We start from the raw sequence: 24,651 nt of genomic DNA, 5'->3' as shown, positions 1-24,651 counted from the left end.
GCAGTTTGGGCCTAGGAGCTGTTCTCGTCCAGAAGAGTGCCGGACTGGAGAAGGTAATCGCCTACGCTAGCAGGTCTCTCACTAAAACCGAAGTCAATTACTCGACGACCGAAGAGTGCCTTGCGATCATCTGGGCCATATTTAAGTTCCGTCCATACCTATACGGTCGACCATTCAAGGTGGTAAGCAACCACCACGCGCTCTGCTGGCTGGGTAATTTGAGAAAACCCTCCGGCCGCCTTGCCCGATGGAGCCTAAGACTTCAAGAATTTGACGTTACAGTAGTATATAAGTCTGGCCGCAAGCACTTAGACGCAGACTGCTTATAACCAGTACGCGCCAGCAGCTTTGCACAACCACAGCGATCAGATCCTCAGCTGAAAGACCTGGCAGATTACTTGGAAGGCAAGACCGCTTCGCCTCCTTCTGTGTTTAGGCGTCAGTTGTGGCCGCTCGCCTTAAGCAATGACGTCATCGTAAAGAACTTCGCTCCCAAGAATACAGCGCAGCTTTTTGTCATGCCTAAAAACCTCAGCCAGAAAATTCTTCATGCGTTGCATGACGAGCCAACAGCAAGGCACATCGCTTTTGCGCGCACGTTGCATCGAATTCAGAAGTACTACTGGCCGCGACTGCCTGCCGACGTTGCCCATTACGTAAAAACGTGCCGTGAGTGCCAGCGAGAAAAGACGCCGCCGATCAGGCCAGCTGGGCTACTGAACCCGATACCGCCCCCAACCCTGCCCTTTCAACAAATTGGGAGGGATCTTCTCGGCCCCTTTTCATCTTTATCTGCGGGTAACAAGGGGATCATCGTGGCCACGGGCTACTTTGCCCGATACGCCGAAGCAAAAGCACTGCCCAATGATTCTGCGACAGAAATCGCAGTTTTTTGTCGAACAAATTCTTTTGCGACACGGCGCCCCAGATGTTCTCATCACGAACAGGGGAACGGCATTTACGGTAGAGCGGACGCAAGCCATCCTAGAATACAGCCATACAAGTCATCGACGAACTACTGCGTACCATCCCCAGACAAATGAACTTACGGAGCGTCTCAACAAAACTATTGCGGATATGATTGCCATGTACGTCGACGCCGAGCACAAGACATGGGACGCCATTCTACCCAACGTCCTCTTCGCTTGTAATACCGCCGTCCAGGAGACAACCAGATCAACCCCGTTTAGCCTTGTGTACGGCAAGGAGCCCACGACGACGCTTGACGCATCGCTGCCACACGCAACCGGCGAGGATAACCTGGACGTCGCCACCTACCTTCAACGGGCAGAGGAAGCCCGAAGACTCGCCCAAATGCGCATTAAAAATCAGCAATGAACCGACGCCCGACATTACAACTTACGGCTACGCGATGCTGAGTACAAGCCGGGAGATCAAGGCTGGGTTTGGACGCCGATTCGCCACCGCGGACTGAGCGAAAAGCTTTTACAGCGATACTTCGGTCCCTACAAGGTGCTTCGCCGACTAGGACAATTGAACTACGAGGTCATTCCCGACGGCGCGGCAGCATCGCAGCGGCGCCGAGTGCATCCAGAAATTGTGCATGTTGTACGCCTTAAGCCATATTATGCACGCTAAAGACTATTCATGTTTGCTTTGCAATGTTTATGTTAATTCATGTCTGTTTATTTTGAAACATCGAGGCGACGTTTTTTTAATGGGGAAGTAATGCCGCGAACTATTTAAATCTATTTGTTCCTGTTCGACAGCCGCTGGCATGCAGCCTTATCATTGTTATTCTGGCGCGCTTATCAATTCTGTATGCCATGTTCGTTCATGCTCGCTGTCGCGATACGACGCGTTATCATTTTCTTTGTTGCGAACGATGCACCGAGATCTGTCTCGGAAGATTCCGATCACTCACGTATGTTTCTATAATGTTCCAGGTTGTGTTACTGGCAGTTTCCGACGTTATCTACATTGTTCTGAGCAGCCTTTAAATTCAGCGTTGACGAGTGCGACGGGCATTCTTTGTTCGGCGATTGACGAGCATGATTGTTGCTATCGCCACCGCCGAGTTGCTTAGTTCTTTCGCGGGCGAAAGTCCGCCCAATAAAGAGTTAATTCAGTACCATCAAGCCTGTGTCTTCTTTCGGTGTCTACGGCGTTGTCACCACTACGTGAGAATATGCCCTTGGGTGGCTGCTTTTACTTGTAGCACGGCCACAGTCTCGTACATCGGGCCAGGTTAGCGGAAGCGCTGTACATCGCTTTAATATCGCTAGAGCTGAAAAATGGCGTCTTGCCATTTCAAAAAGGTGGACGTTTGGAGAAGTATTGTTCACGTAATAAAATATTGTCATCCAGTATTTTTTGCTCACAAAATGTATGAAACGTTTTCTTTTAAGAGAAATATTGTCTTTTGTTGCCTCATTTGAATTGGTATAAAAATCGAAAACATTGCTGTAGGATCGACGGACAGAAAAAATTACATTTTCAACCTTAAATACGGGAATGATGGTTTACGTTGTTGGAACGAAGACATTTTCTCTTTATTTCTATGCTTTGTTGCTTAGTTTCAGACAAAATTAGGAGCTCTAGATTGCTAGACCGGTTCTCTATAATTCACCAAATGCGCCAAAAATTCGAAAACAGCGAAAAAAGCGCAAATTTGATTCTAATTAAAAAAACAGCGCCTTCGATGTTTATGATAATCCCTCTCAACATTTCTCAGTAAATAAAAAATATTAAGGGTTAAAAATATGTTGCATAGTATTGTTTCTAATTGGCAAAATGAGTGTAAAACTGAGCGCTTGTTTTGAAATTTGTCGATATTCAGCATTATATTCTGGCGCGACTTACTAAATAATTGGCTTTGAAACCTTTTCTCTATATTATCCGTGCCTTGTGCGTTGTTTCAGACAAAACATGAATTTCTGGAATGCACTGTTCTTTCTTCATGTTACATTCAAATCTCCGAAACTTCAAAAATGTAAAAAACTGGCCAACCTTGATTCCAATTTATTTAAAATCTAACGCATCTTCAATTTTTATTGAAATCTGCTAAAACACCCTAACTACATTATAAGAATCAGGGACTAACTATTTCATTATGTAAACTATAAATATAATAATAAAAACAAAAATTTTCGCATCTGTTTCCATTCCTACTTGTGCTTATGCCTTCCCCTTAAGGAGTAGGCTTCTAATGTGCGATTTAGTACTTTCTAATTTTGTTACGCTTTAACTTATGCAATATTCATAGCCTTCTCAATGCTTATAATGCCCTTTTCTTTTTGTTGGCAGTGTTTATGATTGCTTAAAGTGGAACGAATTTGGTATTTCTTGCAGTTTCTCTACTTTTTATATATATTGGTGCGAAGCACCGTGGTGTAATTACTAGTTCTTAATTATGGCATTTATTTTTTATTATCAGAAAAATTAACAATACTCTTTTCTTGAATAAACGTTTATGAATATGCACTTAAATAGAATCATAACTAAAACGTTTTGTAGAATACTCGTTTTCTAGGATTTGTATATGTATTTATAGCAGCAATTCCAATGAGCCGATAGAATGCGTATTTTTGACAACAGAGCTATTTACCAAAAAGAAAACGCCCCCCGAGGAACAAACGCGCAGTTGCCTTTAACTACAGGTTGCGTACGCTTTGCAGGTTATGGGGGCGGCGGCTCGCTCCTTGTTGGGTCGTCTTTTAGCTTACAAGATAGCTCTATAGACAAGAATACTCAACGCCGGCCGTAGTGTAAACAACTTTCACGGAGTGCACAGGCTAGTCCTCAGCCGTGGTGAGTCGTGTGATGAGTGTGAGGGCGACCGGAAGAAATAACGGGGCGAGTTGTAGACGAGATCATAACGCGGTGATACGAAACAACCGGTAATGTTTACCAATACAAGCAACTTGTAAGAACAGAAGACAGGTATCTTGTGGCCCTGGACTCAAGCCCGCGAGCAATATTGTAACCGAGTTGCATTTCAGTGCCTTCGGTTGTAGTATAAATGAGTTGACATGGCATGATTTTCTGTTGCCGTCATTTCGTAATGCATCAGCAGCTACAGCAGCAGCAGCAGCAGCAGCACACCGGTCGAGCGTCATGTCAGCTATCCAACGTCACGCGCAGGTTGTGGAGATCGCGGGCCAAGTTGCAGTTCAGGGTATCTATGCCCAGCGTCTGCTGCTGGTCCCCAGAAGGCTGCTGCCGGTGGAATTCCAGCGCAGGGATCCGCCTCACGCTACGGTCCACGATGCTGCTGACACTCACTGAGATGGAGTCCTCGGCCTTCCGACGGCTTGCTTTAAATAGGCTGCAGAGCATCGGCCTGGGCTGCAAGACTGATATACCCAGAGATGACGTTTCGGAGGCAGCAGCAAAACTTCGGAGAAGACCTGCCCTATTCCATAAAAATGCCTTTACAATGTGTTTCTTCGAGAGTAGCAAAGAAAATGCAGACATTTCTTGTGGCTAGGTGTTCGGCGTGGGGCTGCAGCAGGTGGTGCAGAGCGAACGGCATCGCTTCCCGGCCTCCACTTCGGCCGAACCGAGCTCCTGGTCCTCGGGAAAGCTGTGCCCGGGTGTGGGAACGGCCGACGCGCTCTCGCGACGCTCGGTAAACCCCAGGAAGAACTTGCTCTCTTCTCCCACCGACCTCTCCACCGAGGTCTCCCGAAAGGGCAATGTGGAGTCGCTATGCCACCGCAGTTCAAACACGGACCCCGGGGACAACGACATACTAGCGGTGCACGGCCCGCAGATACCGCGTTTAATTAACTGCTGCCTCAGTTACCTCGAGAAGTATGCCCTCAACACTGTGGGCATATTTAGGCTCAGCGGCTCCAAGTGGAGAGTTCGTCAGCTTCGCGATGATTTCGACAGGGGCCGCGAGGTGAATCTGGACCTGGAGCGCCTCCCGCCGCACGACGTGGCGCAGCTGCTCAAAGAGTACTTGCGTGACCTTCCAGAGCCTCTGCTTACCAGGGACCTCTACCGTCCCTTCACCTACAGCCAGCGCGTGGCCGACCGTAGAAAACAGCTGGACATCCTGCGAGATCTGGCGCGGCTTCTTCCCACGCACAGCAGGGACACCCTGTGGGCGCTCCTCAAGTTTCTCAACACCGTGGCCGACCACACGGTGGACAAAAAATCGTCCACCGGGCAGCCCCTCCAGAGAAACAAGATGGACGCTATCAACATGGCTACTGTTCTAGGACCAAACATATTATGCTTCAGCAAAACTTTCCAGAAGGACCAGATTTTTGTAGAAAACCTGGAGAGGGCGTACGAGAGCTTCGAGATCATTTTGGTCATGCAGTAACTGATCGAAAACTACGAAGAACTATTCAAAGTATCGGCCGAGGAGTTCGACAACCTTTACAAAAGGCTGCTCCTGGAGAGCCCCGAAGCCCTCGCAACTCTCCTCAGGAGGCGCTACAACAGCGCCCCTAGATGTGAAGATGAAGACGGCCAGGACGAAGTCTTCGATGGTGCGAATGCCGAGGGCGAGGACGAACTCGAACCCAAGGAGCACAAGAGCCCGGGCCAATATTGTCAGTGAGTTGGCAGAGATCAGCCCTATGTAGGCCCAGCGCTGCCATCGTATGGCTGGTATTGGTTGTGCCATTCTATAAGACGTCCAACACTGGCCCTGAGGATTCCACTGGTAACCAATATTGTTCGTACCTATTTATAATGATAACAATATTGGCACGTCATATCCGATGCCCTCACAATATCGGTGGTACCATTATACGAATATGGCAATGATGGGCCTGGATATCTGGCGTATAACCGGTGTTGGCGCTGCCATGAGATAAGGATGGCTATTACGGACAGCATTAGCCGTCAGTCCACTGATGTTGGCCAATATTCGACATATGCTGGACAATAATGCGAGCTCTGTTACAATGGCCCGCCAATGTCAAGTATACACTGGCATACCTTACATATCAACGGTATTGGCATTGCCCTTTCATAAGGATGGCTATATCGAACAGCGTTAGCCATTACTCCACTGACGTTGGCTAATGCTGGACAATACTGTCAGTTCTGTTACCACGTCCCGCCAGATGTATTGGCATAGACTTTAGTCAACATTGTCTTGTCTATTTCACCTACTGGTCAATATTCGATGCGAATTAGCATGTGGCTGGAAATTTTCCGTGGGAAACCGCATTAGCGTGCTTTTGCGCTTGGCAGGCTCATTTTATTACTTGGAGTCCTCGACTGTGCTGTTTTAATCGAGGCTTTCAAGCTACCTTTGCAATTTTAAATGCTTCGGAAATGTTGTGTCTAAATAGTTATAGTTCCGCGGTGCTGGTTTCCGTCGTGTTTGCTTTAATCCCACCTAGCTGTTGTCGATGTTGCTTGGGATTACACCATGTTCTTCTACACTAGATCTTCATTGACTTAAGCTGGTACTGTAATCAATCCACATGTATACTGTGACGAATTTAGATGAGACCGACGATCGGTCAACGGCGTCAAATATCAATAAGTTCACCACCGTTTTCTAGTTCGTCAGGGCGGCGGGGGCGATAAATAGCTCCACGCCGACCGGGAGATTAAAAAGAATCAAAACGACATGTCATATATTGTGCATAGGCAATGGTTGCTATTTTTTTTATTCTATTCGGTAATGGTGTAGGTTCTTCCATGGCTGCTCCCGTGGCGATTCCTGCTGCTCTGGGTGAAGAGAATTCAAAAAGTTTTAGCAAATTTCTTTGCCCCCGAGTGTATTAGTTTTAACAACAGTGGCTTCAAACAGACGATTACCGGAGGACACGCATGCAGTGCGATGCAATAATGGGCGATAAGCGTCGGCCTATTAGGCTCGTACGTGACTCAGATAGACTATGGCGAGCGCGCTTCCATCGAAATACACTTTAAAAATACACTAGGCGGTTTAAGCTATACGAATATGAAGCATCGCAGCACATACTTTCGCTTAAACGATTTAACAATGGTGATCGAAATTAAAGCTGGGTTATTGAGCGGTAAATTAAACGTCGGTCCGCACATGCATGGACGTTCCCACATATGGCAAATCGTACCGACGCTTCCTGCTTCGTTGTCGCTCTAAGAAGTGAAGTATTAGAAAAAAATGGATTGAAAACACTGCACGTACAATCTCAGTATGAATAATATTAAAGTTATGCTGAAATAAATAACTGGGTTACAGTTTCACTTTTCTTCATCGCATTCGTTCGCACATTTGTTTTTTTTTTTTCAAGCGTCCGCTCTTTTTGACGACACACCGCGCACTTCTGTTCCAGTGCACTGATGGCACTCACTCGCCCCGAAATATAGACGCTCTGTTCGCTGCTTGCTAGGTGCATTGAAAACATTACAAATAAAGGAAGAAAAACATGCAGGCACGGCGCCAGCAACAGCAGCGCCGACTTGCCCGAGTGGATGCGCTCTGCAGGTGGGGTTGTCGGGTTACACGCTGCGCGATGCAGTCCAAGACGCAGGCCCTGACGCTACACGTGTGGTTCAAGCTGCACACGGCCGCCGCCCGGCCGGGAATTTGCGACGCAATGCGTCAGCCGCTATACTTTAAGGCTCTATTTCTTTCATATACCTATTTGACATACGTAGAGCTAGCGTAACTTACATCTTAGGCTTTGCAAGAGTAGACCATTCCATACGTGTATAATCAAAAGTACGACTGCAGTGACCATGGCGCATTAATCAGTTCAGTTCAGGCGTTCAGTCGTGTCCGACTCTTCGTGACCCTATGGACCATGTCACGCCACGCTTTCCGGTCTCTCACTATCTTCTTAACATCACATAGCTTCATCTGCAATGCCTCGAGAATGCCATGTAACCATCGCGTTCGCTGCCTACCCCTTCTCCAGCGACCCTCAACCTTTCCCAACATCAAATCTTTCTCCAGCGACTCCTCTCTTCTCATCAGATGACCAAAGTAGCTGAGCTTTAACTTTAGAATTTCACTGATGGAATATCGCACACATACGGTACTGGTAAATGCTGTATGATTATCTTGAAACACTCATTCGGCAAACGAGTACACCAGCTATTTGCTAAACAAGCCGCGAATCTTCAAATCACTGCAGTGGCAAAAATGATCGCAGAGCCAGCTAGAGTCGCCCGCGGCACGGCGGCGGGCCGGCGTCCACATTTCACAAGAACTTGAAACGCGAAATATATCCGCGTGGTGCTTTGTCACACAGAATTTCATAGTAACACAAAATAGCATCGTGTAGCGGCCAGTATACAAGAGCGGCATCTCAGCAGAAGAACATTTGATTCGATGCCATGCCCAGTGCATGGATAGCATAATTTTAGAATTTCTGGTTTATTTATTCTTTTTTCGCACAAGTGCGAAAAAAAAAGAAGTCTGTAACGTTTCTCCGCTTTTATTCACACCCCGAATTTCGCGATTCCGTCGTCGTTCACTGCAATACAATGCTTGCGCTGCATATGGAAAGAAGGAATAACTGTAGAGTTCAAAAACTAAATAAAGCAGCCGTTTTACAATTAAGCTTAATTCGGTATCAAAGCTTATTTGTCCTCTAACTACCTCCGTGGTGGAACAGTCACAGGCGTGCGTGGGGAAGGTAGTTTTTTTTTTTTTTTTTACAAATATTGTGTATGGAGAGAAGATAGAAGATAGAAGAGCGAAGGAGGGACTTGTTAACATTAGAACGAAAAAAAATGTGAAAGAAAAGACTGGAAACACAAATAAAATACGAAAAGGTACAATGGGTATATTAACAACTGGATTGCAATGACACATCTTTGTTTCGCGGACGCTCGTTCGCACGGTTTTCCAGTGCCCGCTCTCCGTGCTGACGCACCGCTCAATCCCATCCTCGCGCACTTCGCACTCCTGGTGTTCCCCGGATCTCACTCTCTCAACGCATGCGATGCAAGCAAGGTGCGAGGTTGCATGCGCGCGTCGAAATCCACGCAGGTGAGCCAAAGCGGTGGACGGGTCGACGCACCACTCAGGGTCCAAGGGGTGGCCGCCGCCCAGGGGAAGGAATTGCGCAGTAATAAAAAGACGAACGCTAACAGACTGGAGACTTCTTTTAAAACATTTCCAGGCTCCCATAACAGGTTGCATAGAGAAATGTGCTTTTACCATATTTTCTTGGCGAATAAAATATACGCAAGAAACTAAACTGTGAGAAAGAAACAAGCGCCTAATGAATCGGGCTAACAAACGACAAATGTAGCAGATTGAATGATGCTGACGGTGCGGATATATGAGACAAAATGTAAGCATCGTATGCAACTAGCTTATAAAGAGGTGGCAAGTCGTGGTACTGAGATGCTTAGCTCAATAATTTTCAACAAACTTGCTTCAAATCCTCATTTCAGGGTGATTGAAATATTCCACTCGATTGAGCACTATTGTATGAAGGCATTTTCGTTGGTATGCTAAAAGTGAGCAAACTATTCATAGTAGAACACAGCATTCACAAAATACAACTTGAACAGGTTTGGGTGTTGTAAACAAAACAGCTAGGCGCCTCTTAGGGCGACGACGCGCTTCGCTGCTGGCACAGAGCCCTACATAGATGAGCAGCAGCTGTAGCGCATCGTTCAAGGCTGGTTCAAGTCCCGTCATCTAAGAAACGCTTGCTAAACGAAGGGTACAAAACCGAGACCACCGAGCTGCTGAAAAAGCGATTGCTAAAAAGCTTAAAGGATGACGCGACAATCGCTTAGCCGGCATGACGGCGACAGTTGTATTTTGTTTCAAAGAGGGCGCTCCGTTCTTTCGTCCATCCAACGGCCACTCGTTCGCTCGGCTCGACGTTCGGTGGCACCGCGTACAGAAAATGCTTCTTTCTTCAAGAAATTTTCCATGTAAGTTTTCATTTTTTTCATTCAGATTTCATAAAGCGTTTGTGTATATTAGAGCAAAATATTAGCCTCTTAGATTGAGCATTTTTTAAATTACAAGCGTTGTCTTACATTTCATTGTTGCTGCAGGCTGCGTAAGCCATGTGCTAGGGAGATTTGTATTCTTTTAGCATATTTCTTACGTTTTGAACTTTTGAAAAGTGGTTCTCAAGTGTGCACGACTTGATCCCGATCATTTTGCAGCTTATTTCAAGTTAAACCGTTACTGTTTTGCAGAGTACTGATTTCTTAAAGTAAACAACTGCGTGGCATCGTAGCCCTAATAGTCAACTTCGGAGATTCACCGCGTTACAGTGGCTGCAACGGCGTATAGCCGTCGCGTGGCTCGGCCGCTCGGGTGACCTCGGGCGGAGTCGGTGGAGTCCGGGCAAAAGCATATTTTCTCGTGTCTGGTGCGATAAAAGGCTAACCGCATGAGTCGCGCGGCAGCACGATGCGCAGTTCGCTGAGGACCGCTAAAGCATTGCCGCTCGGCGCTGTCGCCCAGGTTCTGGGTTTTTAGAAAATCGCTCATGATGCGGGAACCAGCTTGCGAGGCAGCCAATCGCAAAAGGCTTTGGGGTATTCACCTTTGTTGTTGTTGTTTTTTGCATGCAAAGTTTGTTTCCCTATCCGGTATGAGCGAAAATCCTGCAGACGCTCATTTCGTCTGATCTTTGCATGTATGAGCGCATCGAAACGGTTTAGTAAAAGCTTGGTAGGGTAGTATTGCAAAACAAAAAAAGGCTAGTGTGGCTAGATATTGCTAATTTTCGAAACTTGCAGAAAAACGCCACTGCTTTCTATCATGTCTGCATCGCAGTATAGTAGCACGCCGCTGCGCTGGGACCATTTTTTTTTTTTTGGGGGGGGGGGGGGGGAGGCTCGACGCATTTTCAAGAAATTTCATCAGTGTTGCTGTTTAGTGCAAGAAACTGGATATAGCGTAACTGTACTCATTTACCAAACGAAGAGGCGGTGCTAACAAAGCAAGGCTGAAAGCGCGTCTCTGTCGCTGAGGTCCTTCGCTCTGTGCGATGTGCACAATCGGCAGCGACAGGCGTTGGTGTCGTCGTCGCGCGATGCATCGCCAGGGATTGTCGCCTATTTTTTTCTTTCTGTATCGTTGCTTCAGCTGCAATGGATCAGTTGCGAAACCTACACGTCAGCTTCCCGGTGCGGCAGACATTCCTGCACAATGGCGGCATAGACTTTGGGGTAATAGTTGGGTAAAGTGCTAGCACATCGCCTGACGGGTAGGGTAATTCCCGCACCTCTTGCCCATTCGTCACAGTATTATTCGCGTGCGCATTGTCGCCCCACTATTACCCTCTCCGGTTAGTGTCCCTTTTCTAAATTTTCTTTCTTCACCTCTAGGGTGACAGTGTTCCCCTCTTTATTCCAGTGTTAAGAATGCCCAAAACCCTTTCTCTGACAATGGCCTGTGCGTGGGGAACTGCATCCCAAGCAGCGTGGGCTGTGGTAGATGCATGTACTACACCTAACTATTATTCCTGAATCAGGTTCGGTCGCCACTGTGCACGAACTCCTGCCTCACAGGGAAGCCGACTTGTAGGTTTTGCAACTGGTCTGTTATAGCATGTCCAGCAGGGCAGGAGCCTTTGTGTGAGCGCTGGGTGGGCTCAGGCAATTTCAGTTCCAGGCCGGGTTCGGGTTTGTAGCATGAGGCTCGGGTCGGGCTCAACATTTAATGCCCGTGCTCACCTCTAGTCGCGTCGGTTGTGTACCACACGTTTGGCGCCCGTGCCTGCTTTTAATTTTGTTCTTCGCACCATGACACTTTGCTCCAGCGCCAAGACTGCATGAAACATCAGTATGCATTTTCCGGTCGTTATGCTAACTGATCGCCCCAAAGCCCTGGCACAGCTTGTTATACCATGTGTAATATCGAGTTGCAATTAGTCCATTTTTTGAGACAGCTTTCAATTGAAATTATAGATTAACTAAACAGAGAAGAGCCGAGGTATGCTGTTATCATGATTTAGAGGCATCGATTTAATGGAGACTTTCTTTCCTTGCATTTAGGGCTCTTTGCTCTATAACGCCCGCAGTCCAGCTGCTCCACTTGTGTCATCGCACTGCTTTTGCACAAGCAATCATCTGCCATCAAAGGGGTGTTGCCTGAATGTGAGGCAGACAACATCATCAACATTGTGGTGCTGCATAACCCGTAAACAACTGTGGGAGCCTTGCCATGAAACATGCTGTGTGTAAGGAAACATTGCCTCGGTAGGTATGACACATTGCCTTTGTTTTGCATTATATAAAGGCTTTAAATGCTCTGCTGGCGTTTTGCTATATGATTGCATGCTATATGACGTTTTCTGGCTTTTTAGCTCAAGACTTACTTGTTCAGAAGTCTTGCCCACAGTATGCAGAAAATAATATCCTTCATGTCCCTGGCAGCGCTTTATAGCTGGTGCTATATTTCATTGCTTTATTTCAACAGTATGTGACTATTTCAAGTAGAGGCATGATTGAGTGAACCTGTGGTGTAATAGCATAATAACAGACATAGCTTGTTGAACTGACGAAGTAGATGTCGTTTGCGTAACACGGGAGTGCAGGTGCTTTTAGTGATGGAATCTTTAGCATACTTGATTATGCTTGCATTACAAGAATTCGCAGGAAGCCTGTATTGAGGTTGCAGAGAATAAAGCCATTCAGTATTGCTCAGGTTATTTGCCTTCCACTCTCCCTTCATTACTGCTGCCTGCACTGTATGTAATTGTATACATTTCGTGTTGCCTACACTGGCTTCAACCATGTAGATGTAATATTTCTTTGATCTAAACCAGGCTATTTACTTTGCTCAAAGTGACAATTATAAATAATTCTCTCCCCAAGCCATTGGGATTCGCAATTAGCTCCCAACTCGCTTTATTCGTAGCTGTAATTAATTTATTCTGTAACCCTAGAGCAAGACATTTGCAGAAAGGAGCTCACCATGCAATACTCGTTCAAAATTTATAAATTTTAGAGAACATTGTGTTTGTTTTTGCATATGCTTCTGCGTTTGGAAAACAGAGAAGACTTGCTTACAGTGCAGGAGGGGTTGGCTGCAAGACAAAAGGAAATTATTAATGCAGCTGCTCATTCAGGCGTGCATTGCTTGTGCATTTATTGCTCTTATATATGTGCACCTTTGCCTGCATGCTTGCCAGGCCTTTCCCCATAATAGGTGGCAGTGATCTTGCTGCCTACCTCTCAGGGAGCCTGCCCTTTTCCAACTACCTGCCCACAACCAACTCACCTCCTGGGCTTCAATTTTGTCATACTCAAGGACGATTTTCTGTGTTTGATGTTACCAGTGACGCCATTTAAGATATGCAGTTTGCATCATTGGTCAATTAGTTTCATTTCGGAATGTTGTCACCCCTTATATTCCCTACTCATATTTCTTTTTCTACATCCTCTTGCAACTGCCAAACGAAATAAGATGTATAAACCTGCCAAACTCCCGCAGTCTCTCAATGCTATGTCAACAACAAAAAAGCTTTTGCATGTCTTAATAAAAGTAGAAATGATCCCCCCATTTTTTTTTTATTGTCATGTCTAGTCAGACGGTTTAGTGAACTGCCACACTGACCAAGCAAATTGCAACTGTAAGTGCACTGAGGAGTCATGCGTTAGAACAAGCATATGGATCTTGTGTTGCTTAGCTGCTTAACTCCAAATATCCTCCTTTTGTCAGACAAGATATTTTTTTAGAAAACTGGATGAACCAGAAGAAAGCAGATTGGATTCTTAGCAGCATTGTTACTTGTTACACGTGCGGTGCGGTCCACCCCTGTATACATGAACTCGGCAGCATTGGGTCGAGTACGTCTGTCGAGTGAAAAATCTGTTGTGGGGTTCATGTCGGGTTCAGTCGGGTCGAGCAAAATAGGTGCTGGAGCGGGTCGCGTTAACTCGCTTGCAGGGTTAGGTTAATTCGCTTGACCCGCTTATCTAAAGGCATGTAGACGCTGTCCAGTCAGGGAGTCTAGTTATGGGGAACTCTGGAATATGAAAAAGCCTCTGAGCGGCGACGAGCGTCACTCGAAATGAATGCTTTTTAGCGCTCATTAACGATAAAAAATAATCGAAGCTCTCGATAGTAAAAGGCGATGGGATCAAATGCGAGTAAGAACTTGCACAATAACTTCGAATGTCGATGCTACGCTCTGCTACGATACTTACTCACTAGAAAGCGAGTTCATGTAGACATCAGCTCGGTCGAGTAAGGATGACCTTGCTTACTAAACGCTGATTCACCCGGTGCTGTCGAGTCCATGTACACAGGGCTATTGTAATTGTAATTTTAGGTGAACTCTCAGTTCGTGTATTGCGCATTAAATTTGAGCGATATTGGTGCTTTTTTGCGTATGTGCTGTTTTGTTCTGCAAACAATACTATTTCTCCAGACACAATCTTATTTTTAATTTGAGTACAAAATATTGTCCATTTTGAAAAAAAAATAATTTGTGAGGTTGTTAAGAAATTTTGATTTTGAAATATATTCAGAAAATAGAAACATTTTATAGATACTGAAATATAAAATGTGTGCAAACAAATTTTTAGCTCAGGATTAAACTGGTTTTTCAAGGAACTTGTGATAGGGTGAAAGTGAAAAATCACTGTCATGCTAGATGTATCGTTTTTTTATTATCCCATAGTCACATCAAGCATTGTATTTTAAGGTGTGCTTAAGCAATGAAAATAATATTTGGCCTCAGATATTCAGGCAGTTTACTATTCTCTATACCAGCAACTACTATGAATTGGTTTGAAGAAATCAGATGCCCGAGCACCACACCTCGTACCTGGACATAAAATGACCCATGTATGCCTAAATGAATATAATCTTGCACGTGGAAGGTTGCCGATGGTATGGCCATATGATTTGCTATGATGAGGGAAAATGTATACCTGGTAGGCTGCTAGCTGAGAAGGAAGTACGATATTATTGTACTCAGATCTAGCATAACATTTTCCTGCCTATGCAAAGTAAATTTCTAGTACTTGCTCAATTGCTCATTGCAGGCTGACTGTAATAATTTTAGCTGAACAAGCATGCACTGTATGATTACTAAAACTTCTTTTTGGGCTTGTTCGTGTTTATTTATTATAAACTGAAGGCGCCAAAACAATGCACGCACACAAGAAAACAACGGGACAGAGTTCCACTCACAACTGATTTATTGTGCAGAACAAAGTACTTATATATCTCACTGCCGGCACATGCGCAAGGAACACATTCAGCTACATCACATTCAGCATCATGTAGTTTAAGATAAGCTGTGTTCAAGAAATGCTTTCTCAGAGAAAGAGGCTGTGGTATGAGACATGGGCTTGTTGACCATATCCTAAACTGCATGATGCTGAATGGGTTCCTTGCGCATATGCCGGCAGTGAGATATATATGTACTTTATTCTGCACACTAAATCAGTTGTGAATGGCGCTCTGTCCTGTTCTTCTTTTCTTGTTTGTGTGCATGTTGTTCTGGTGTCTTTATTTTACAATGAGCACTGAATGAAAACTATTCCTTGGTACATTACAAGTGAGGCAATTGTTTATAGTAGAATGCAGCAAGCAATAAAGCTGTGAAAACTAAAAAGCTGGAACTTGAAAGGGTACGGTTATCTTGATAATATTATATGCGTACACAGCTTTGAGAATATCTGCGATGTACACATCTCCCTCAGTTAGCTGATTGAAAATAGTTTGATTGATTCTGTCAAGGCAATGATTTCTTTATTCTGGCCGCAGTAATGTATGCGTGCCTGTAACTGGTGTACTGCAGAAAAATATTCTTTAATGTGTTCTTTAATATCATCCAGTTTTGGATGCTTAGTAATCCATATTGTCTACCGCAGAATGTTTAAGAAAAAATGAAAAGTTCTGGAGCCTGAACCGTCATATTTTCAGGAACTGTAATTCTATATGAACACGAAGCATCCACCTGAAGTTATCGGTTTGCCGGAAGCAGGATTTTTCGTATCTGGAATGTATCTGGAATGGATATTCCAGATACATTGTATCTGGAATTGTATAGGATTTTTTGTATCTGGAATGGATATTCTTTCGCATATATATTTATCATCCCTACGTCATAAGATGCTGCATGCCCTTGCAGGCCCAGAAACCTGTCGCAAAGTGCTCTAAAAGAAGAATGTGTGGCAAAAAGCCTTCAATATATACAGTAGAACCCCTTTATAGTAAAGCCACCGAGGCCAGCGAAAATATTTACTATATCATGGTCTTTACTGTGTCAGTGGTCTGTGATGACATGGTCTTGAAAATGCTGTCTAGTAGTTAAATAGGCACTTACTGAACACGTCTTGTTGCTTAATGAAAAAAAAAAACTAAATACCTTCCATCTCGCTTTTATCATCTCTTTGTGTGATTTTTTTCATTATAAAATTTCTCTACATCTTGTGGAAGTACCTCTGAAGCATGAAGACGTGATTACGAATGCAACCAAGTTCGATTTCATGTAAAAACTAAAGCTTTGCATGAAAATCGTGTTCCTTTTTGCTCGTTCTGTCTTTTAAAAGGCAATAAATGATAAATTCGCATGGCACTCAAGTGCTGTAAGAGCTTACTCGCTGCACCTCCACTTTCTGCCACCATTGCCTCATGATTTGTACTGCACATTGCAGTGAATGTTGACCCATTTCTTCCCATTCCCTATTTCTTGCTGCACTTTTACTCCTTTACTTTCTGAATGGAACACGCCACCTCCTTGCTATGTTTGTAGACAGCTTGAATTTTTTTTTTGTTTGCGCTGTGCGCTTTCCCTCATGGCTCTAAGGCTTTTGTAAAGTAGGCTTCTTCTGACTGCTGCTATGGCTAGTAGTAAAGCCACCTAAACGAACACTCGGGGTTCCTTTTTCAAACACAAAAAGTCTTGGCCTCGCGACTCTAGGTAGTGCGCGGGAGTCGTCGCCATGGCCAGAAGCACTTTACCCGATTTTTACCAAAAAGATCTTTACTATAAAAGGGGAAAATGTACAGTTGCCTATGGAAGATGAACTAGGACTTCAGTTTCACTTTACTATATCAGAGGTTTTATAATAGCGGGGTTCTGTATTTTGTACTCAATCGTATAGAGCACCCAGACTTCAAATATGTGTTTGGATAAGTGTTTAGAAGGTGAGTTTAGATTTTATGGTGATATATGCTTGTCTTCTGTGCAGATGTCATTTGTAAGACCCACGGGCCAATCTCTTCAACAAACTGTTCCTGAATGGTTGTTTCCTGCGGGGTGCCCAGCTTACTACCTGGGCCATGCGCTTCCCCCGCCCCCTCAACCTCAGCACTTGATCCATTGAACCTTCACTGCCAACTACCATGCTGAACACAGTCCACTGCCATTTTCCATCCATGCTGGACACTGCCCTGAAATGCACCCATGCTCAGCTTCCTATTCTTGCAACACCTCTCGCACTACAAGGCTACAGCGCATCAACCCTGCTCAACATGTCCAGCCCCTTCCATTATGACCAATGCACACTGCACCCCATCACCTCTACCTTCACTACCTGGTCATGTGCTGCTTAGTGCCCTGTTTCCAATTACACCTACTAGCCTCTCCCATATTAACCCTCTACCCAATGCCTCCTGCACTGCATTTTGGCCCTCTGATGGCCCATGTACATGCCCTCTGAGGCATGTACATGTATATGAGCTCTCAATAAAATGTTTTCGGAAAATATTTTGCTTGCCTCATTTAATTGCATGGATTTTATGGCGCCTTAGGGAGATGACATGCAAGGTGGTATTGGGAAATGACTGCATAAGAAAACCACAATTGTCAGAGTGACAGTTAAGCAAATGGCAAAAGTAAGGGCAAGGGTGAAATAACTGCAATGGCTAAAGGTGGCTTAACAGTGGCAGTGCCAATGCCACGTGTGCCAATTAATACTTGCTGCATGCCAATAAATACCAATATATGATAATAGCGGCACGGCCGGTTTATTGCCAATGTCAAATGTGCCAATGAATACTAGTGGCATGCCAGTACGTGACACTAGGGGCACGGCCAGCTGATAGCCTATGTTGACAGTTCCAAGACAGGTGCAATGTTGGCATATCAGCCGGACCAATGTATAAAAATGTAGTAATTTCTCAAAAAGCCAGTGTTACGCCAATGTAGCTACCAATTTTTGTCGACGTTGGGCCGGGGTTGGTGCGATGTTGGTGTGCTGCCTGGGAAGAAGAGCTGCGAACCGAGTTAATGCGCTCTACGACTATGACGCACCTGGACCAATTGCGGCGCTCGAACACTCAGCAGCAAGAGCAGTCGGTGCCTTTCCACATCACTCCTGATGAGCGTTCAAAGCGGCGCCCTCCGCATCACCCACTAGCACGGAAGGCGATGACAACGACGTCGGTGATGTCCTTGTCGCCAGTTCATCGCCAGTTCATAGCGTGCGACGCTTAACGCGCCACCATAACACTGCTCCTAGCGGGCGGAGCGAAACTCGCTATCTTACCTTCAGATTACTGAGCGATTGAGAAATCTGAAATTTATATAAAAATGGAAGATGATTTTTTTTTAATGGAATCAAATATGCGGTTTTTTTCCAGCTGTTCAATTTTGGGCGCATTTGATTCGCATTGGAAAACACATCTAGCGGTCTAGAACTACCGATTGCGGCTCACATTAGGAAAATAACCTTAGTAATAAATAGAAAAGATTAGGTGACAAGAACATAATGCGTCATACCCGTATTCCGTGTACGCTTCAGTATGACCTTAAGCCAACCTTTAGCATGGTCGCCGCCTACTTCTTCCACGCACATGTGGTGCGCAGAACGGGCGGTGTTTGATTCTTTTTTTTTTGTTTACGCAAGCTTGCTACGAAGGCTCCTGCTCTCTTCGTTGTCGGTGAGTCATTTGGAGAAGTCCTGTTTACCTGTTGTGAGTGGTCCCACTTGCTGAAGAATATGTGTCCTTTATACCCTTGTTCCTGCACATGCCCACAGCAGGTGACGAACATCCACATCTGAAGATGGTGTGGAACACTTCGGGCTTGTGATGGGCCTGATGTCTTCCTAAAATTCCAATCGGCATGTTACCGATGGGGTAAGGGCTACACCACCTCTTATCCCTCTAAGGGAAACCTCTTCCAATCTCGTTAAGGTTTGGGCGAGGGGGAAAGTACACGGGGGGCGAGGGCATGTGCGCGTTTCCTTAACGAGGATGCTAAGATGGGAACAGGGGAGCAGGCATGAAAAGGGAGCTTGATGGGGGTGCATTACTGTTTGGAAGTTCATGTGTGAGGTCGTCAACTTTCCTCTGCTCAGCATTCTCAGTATCGTCTTGTGTCCAATGTATCTGGATGCGTATCTTTGTTGCTTTCTTGAGTGCGTGGATTTTCTGGGTTACAGATAGTGTCTTTGTCTCTTTCTTCAGTTGTTTTATGGCGGCTAAGCGGTCTGTATAAACGTGGGGTTCTGTTACGGAATCTATTTTATTTATGGCCTTGATAGCATCGCGGATTGCATAAAGTTCCATCATAAGCGGATCCGGGTATTCTGATACATATTCATTATGTACATTTAGTTCACAGAGTGTTGGGCTAGTAGCTGTTGTTCTACCGCCATATTCTATAATTGTTGCGTCTGTATATGAAATACCGGTATGTGCCTGGAAGTACGTCAACCAGAGGTCGAGATGCCAGCTTTTCTTTACGACGAAGCCGGGTAGTCTTGTTTGTCCGTATAGTCGTGAATTCACATGGTGGGGGTCATCCAATGTTAGTGTTTGCACTGTCACTTCGTCATACAAGGATGCTATGGGCATAACATAATTTTTCTTCATATTCCTCGTTGCTTGTCATTGTTCAATTAATTCTGTAAACGTATTCAGCTGTGCAAATTCTTAGAGAATAAGGATAGAGGTAAGTTTAGGCAAGGCTGTTTAGAATTCCGCCCGCTGTCGCCTCGTGAGTCTTTGGCACTGGGCCTGGTATAGTATCCTCGGCTGTAACACCGATTGTACAAGACGTCTTGCATATCCGCTCGAGTTCGCCTCCCCTAGACGAAATGCGTTTTATCAGGTTGAAGTAAGTCGCACCACTTTTTTTACTTTATTTGTTTATTTATTCCTAGGAAAGGTAGAAAGGTTAGCCAGAATAAATAAAATCTGGCCGGCTACTCTGCACTGGGGAAAAAGAAAAAAAAAAGAGGATCATGCATGAAGCTTGGCAGTGTGGGAGAAGGCATTAGAAAATGTTTACATGCATGACAATTTATTTTACAACCACGAATAAACTCCGATGGAGCGCTAAAACGTAGAGCCCGCAATTAGGGGAAATTCTTCCCGTTGTCCTCCCAAGCACCCAGCAGCAGTTTCAACGACAGAGGCCTGTTGTCAAAATGCTTTTCGAAAACGGCAAGCACATTTCTTTCAAGCGCATACACTGGGCAGGCCAATACTATAGGGTCCACAGTCTCTTGGATTCCAAAAGTTGAACATTCCGCCGAGTCGACCTGTCCAAATAAATGTAAGGATCTGAGCTTGAACGCGACGTTTAAACGCAGTTTATATAGCAAGTATGCATAATGGTGCGGAATGTCTAACGGAAAATAAAATGTATAGTTCTGAGAGAGCCGCCTTGGGCGAACGTGTCGGACATCTGGCGGGGCCCAGTGAGCTGCCGTAGCATTCTTCATACAGTTCTTTAGCAGTCACGCCGTATCCGCTCTTGAAAAAGGCACAGCTGTTTGGAGGTCATTGCTGAGACGACATTTTGCTGTACACCTGCCTTTTCATTTCCATGGCGTCCGCTGTGGGCAGGGATTCAATGAAACATAATCGTGTATCCTGGCGGTCAAGCAGATTTAAGGAACTCAATAATGTTTAGTGCCAGAAACTGGTAGACGGTCTGGCATAAGAAATTTTCAAAATCCGCAATGCTGTCTTTGAGTCCGTGAAGATACACAATTTGGAGGTGGTTTTCTACACATGTGGCGAATATATTCCCGAAAGGCTACAAGTTCAGCAGCGCTTGACATAGGAGTATATCCTTAAAGGAAATGTAGAGTCGTTTTCTGAGTGGGTGTGCCCACAGATGCAGCGGATTCCTGTGCTTACATAGATCCGTCAGTGTATACGTGAATAAAATACGGTTATTCTCACCAGGTGTACGCCAGAGTAAGTTGTTTGAGACCACTTAGTGGCACTGTTGATTTTTTAGTATCCCGGGAACACGAAGCTGCATCAAAGGTTTATCCATCACCCATGGTGTTTGTGCGATACGATATGGCAGGGCATATCCTGTTGGTACTTGAAACTGATGGTGGCGGAGTGCACTTGTAAATCTGCAGTCCGGCAGCTCGCCGAGAATTTCGCTCAGTGGGCGAACGTGTCGTGTAGGTGCGCATAAATTTATACGAATTGGTTCGTGAGACAAGTATGCGGATATTGCGATAGCATGTGCCTTCGATTGTGCCTTTCATAGAGACGTACATGGACAGTCCAAGGAATATTTTCAGTGCCTAGGCTTGCACGCTCTCTCAAGTCCGCAAGCAGGAAATGCTTATATTAAAAATCCTGTGAGACTGTAGCGTATGCAGCCAACAAACACTCTCGCAAAGTATTTGTAAAGAGCGCTCAGTGCGACTCCATTTGATACCAGCTATAAAACTGAGAACATCGCAAAAAGTGATTAGCCTTTTCTTCACCTTAATAATATGTTCTGACCAAAATAGTGTGCGGTCTATAATTACTCCCAACAACTGTGATTGAAGACGTACGGTATCACAACTCCATGAAGAGTAATCTGGTAGCGGCTAACACATTTTCCCCCAAATGCTAACACTGATGCCGTAGGTGCATCGATGTCGATGACACAGCTCGCTTCAATCTCGCGCCTAGTTGCGGTTGCGTCAGACCAGAAGCTCAGGTACAAATCTCAGCATATGCGCTGATGTAGATATTAGTTGGCTGTACGCTCAGTAGGAAAATTAACGCAACGTTAACTTAAGTTGTGCTCTGGACTCCTCCCTATAGAACACCAGGACCGACCTGATAGAGGGTAGTATCTCCATCAGGTGTAGTAAGGTAAACAGAGTGGCCGTTCATATAGCTCACAGCCCACAGGTGCAGCCGGCCGCTAAGGTCCAAGTCGTAAAGTCCATCAAGAATAGCATCGTGAAGGACGTTGTCGTAAGCCCCGTTTATATCTATAAAGACGCAGCTACTAGTCCAATGTGACGCTTTTCGTGTTCTACTGTCACCACCTGTTCGATGTGGCTGTCGATGGAAGAGCGTCCCCGCAGAAATCCAGTCATCATATTCGGATAAAGAGTATTATTCACTCTAGACTTGCCAGCACCATTCGTTCCCTACCTTTTACAGCACAGCTTGGCAGTGCAACTCTCCGGAATGAAGTAAGTTAGAGAAGGAGCTTTCCAGGCTTCAAAATAGCAACCAGGCGTCTAATGTTGCAGTGTTTAGGAACAGCACTAGAAGCCCATGTATTATTGAAGTAATTATGTAGCGCAGTTGAAGAATTTCTGCCCAGGTTTGATAAAGTTGAACAGGTAATCCTATCAGGACAAGGTGCGGATGAATGCCGACAAGAAGCAAGAGCGCCGTCCATTTCAGGTACTAAAAAGGGCGAGTCATATTGATCATTCGGCGAAGGCAGTGCAAAACCTCTGAAATTGGTGACTGCGCGTGGTTTGTGCCCACAACCATCTTACATAAATCTTCAGCTACGTGAACGTCATTGCGGCGTTGATGAAGGGCCAGAGCACGAAAGGGTTCCTTTTTTCCGGAGGTCAGCGCAAGCTTCTCACAACATGCCTGATACGTGACACTGGCTTACGGGGATCAAGTGGTGAGTAGAACTATCTCTAACGTTGTCGTCTTAGCCTCTCCAGATGGCGCAAATCTTGTCGTTTAGGTTGGCGAGAAAGTTCGAAATCGTACACGGATTTCGTTTTCTTGTACATCCTTGAGCCCGCCGACGAACTGCGCGAAGCTTCTCAAATTACACGTCGCTGCTAGACACCGACGCAGGTACACAATCATAGCGAGTGATCTCACTGAGAGAAGGAATAATCAGGCGCTTAATTTGAGATGGTGACTGGAGGTACACGCAGGAAATCTCCACAGATACATAGATTTTACAAGTCATCATCCGAGACATGGTAAGCAAGGAATATTTGTAGAACGGGAAATAGGGCTTAGGAAAATATGCAGCGATGACAATGACTATCATAAAGAACTACATTCACTGAAAGCAACACTAATCTAGAAGAACTATCCCAGTAGCTTCCTTATGACCCTCGAAAAAGCAAGCACTTTAAAAAGTAACGATGTACTCACGAAACCACCAAAGGCAACATTGGACGCCAGCCTTCTTTTGTAACTAAATAGTACAATGACCTTCCAAACATGAACTATATTCTGCAGAAATACCATTCCATGCTAACGTGTAATAAACGTTTGAAGAAATTATTCCCGGAAGCACCAAGGGTACATAAAAACCTAACACAAACGTCAAAGATATTCTAGTACATTCTAAACTCGACAACAAGCATCCAACACAAACACATCCTTGCTCTTGACCTAGATGTAAGGCATGCAGTCAAATACAAAAAAGCACCACGGTTAAAAGTAAGGCAAGCGATTTCAATTTGAACATAAAATCAAGCTTTAACTGCACATCTTAAAATGTTGTCTAGCTTCAATAATGATCCTTCTGTCATAAACTGTACATCGGAGAGACAGGGCAACCGATGAACATAAGGCTAAATGGCCATCGGGAAGACACCGGCAAAAACCTCCCGTAAGCAGTTTCCCAGCATTTCAATCATTAAGACCAAAAGTCCGAAAAAGGCAAAAACATTTTCTCGTTTTAAATCTGCAAGGGACCGAAAATATGGAGAGGATTATCTAATTCATAAATTCAGAAGTTCAGAACCAGAAGGAATAAATATTTTGAAAGGAATGTTAGAATCCCTTAAATATATTCTCTGTGCTCCATAGCTATTCGGAAAAATAATCCCACATAGCGTTAACTGTACAGGTACTTCACAGCCAATGTACATTCTATTCCTCTAGCAGGTGTTTCTCCAAATAGTTTTCATTATCAATAGCTGATTGTGTTTGCCTTCGAACTTTTTTTTGGAATGCCAGTTGTGTTCACTGTGCGGTTATTATTCAGTTCATTTGCCTTTTTCAGCCCTACCCCTCCTTTGCGGGAAGCTTTAAGAATTGTTCCCCTGTAGATATATTCCTTATCAGGGCCCTCTGCAAAGCCTTTCCCTTTTTAAGAAATGTGTATCTGCACCAAACCTTCTTAAATGGTACCTAATCATCCATCGCGTATTGTTTTTCCTGGTACTGCTGCTTATATTTTTTTTTGTAGTCCGCAGGATCCCTGGCACCAGGCTGAGAAATACATACTGAAGAAACATTTCTTATAAGTTTTATATTTTTTTCAATCAATCACATACTTTCCTCTCACCCATCCTCCCCCTCCACACTCCTAGACCTACTTTCTTCTCACCAACTTTCCCCCTCCACAACGTTTCTTCTTCGGAAGCAAAGGCATATTTAATCCCCCGCCAGTGATGATCCTTTTGCACTGACGAAGAGAAGTCCACTTGTCGAAACCTTGGCTTGGCCCGCGAACTGAGGCTTTCCTGTACCCTTGTCCATATCTTATCCAGCGGCTTCCCGGCCCCTAGTGCTGCAGTCGCGAGAGGGCATGCGCAGCGGGTGATACAGCATATCCTTTCGCTCATAGCGCTTTGCAAAACACAGGCGAG

General features: G+C 45.0%; 1 pseudogene; it reads left to right on the top strand.

Moving 5' to 3' along the window:
* The first annotated feature begins 4,024 nt into the window (after positions 1-4,024).
* The window catches only part of LOC146184457 (rho GTPase-activating protein 6-like), a 40,442-nt pseudogene continuing 19,815 nt past the window's right edge, over positions 4,025-24,651 (top strand).

Source organism: Amblyomma maculatum, chromosome 7, assembly GCF_055883805.1.
Source record: "Amblyomma maculatum isolate TAMU_Amacu chromosome 7, ASM5588380v1, whole genome shotgun sequence".
Taxonomy (NCBI): Eukaryota; Metazoa; Arthropoda; class Arachnida; order Ixodida; family Ixodidae; genus Amblyomma; species Amblyomma maculatum.
The sequence above is the reverse complement of the archived record's forward strand: the minus strand, read 5'-3'. Positions and strand labels throughout refer to the sequence as shown.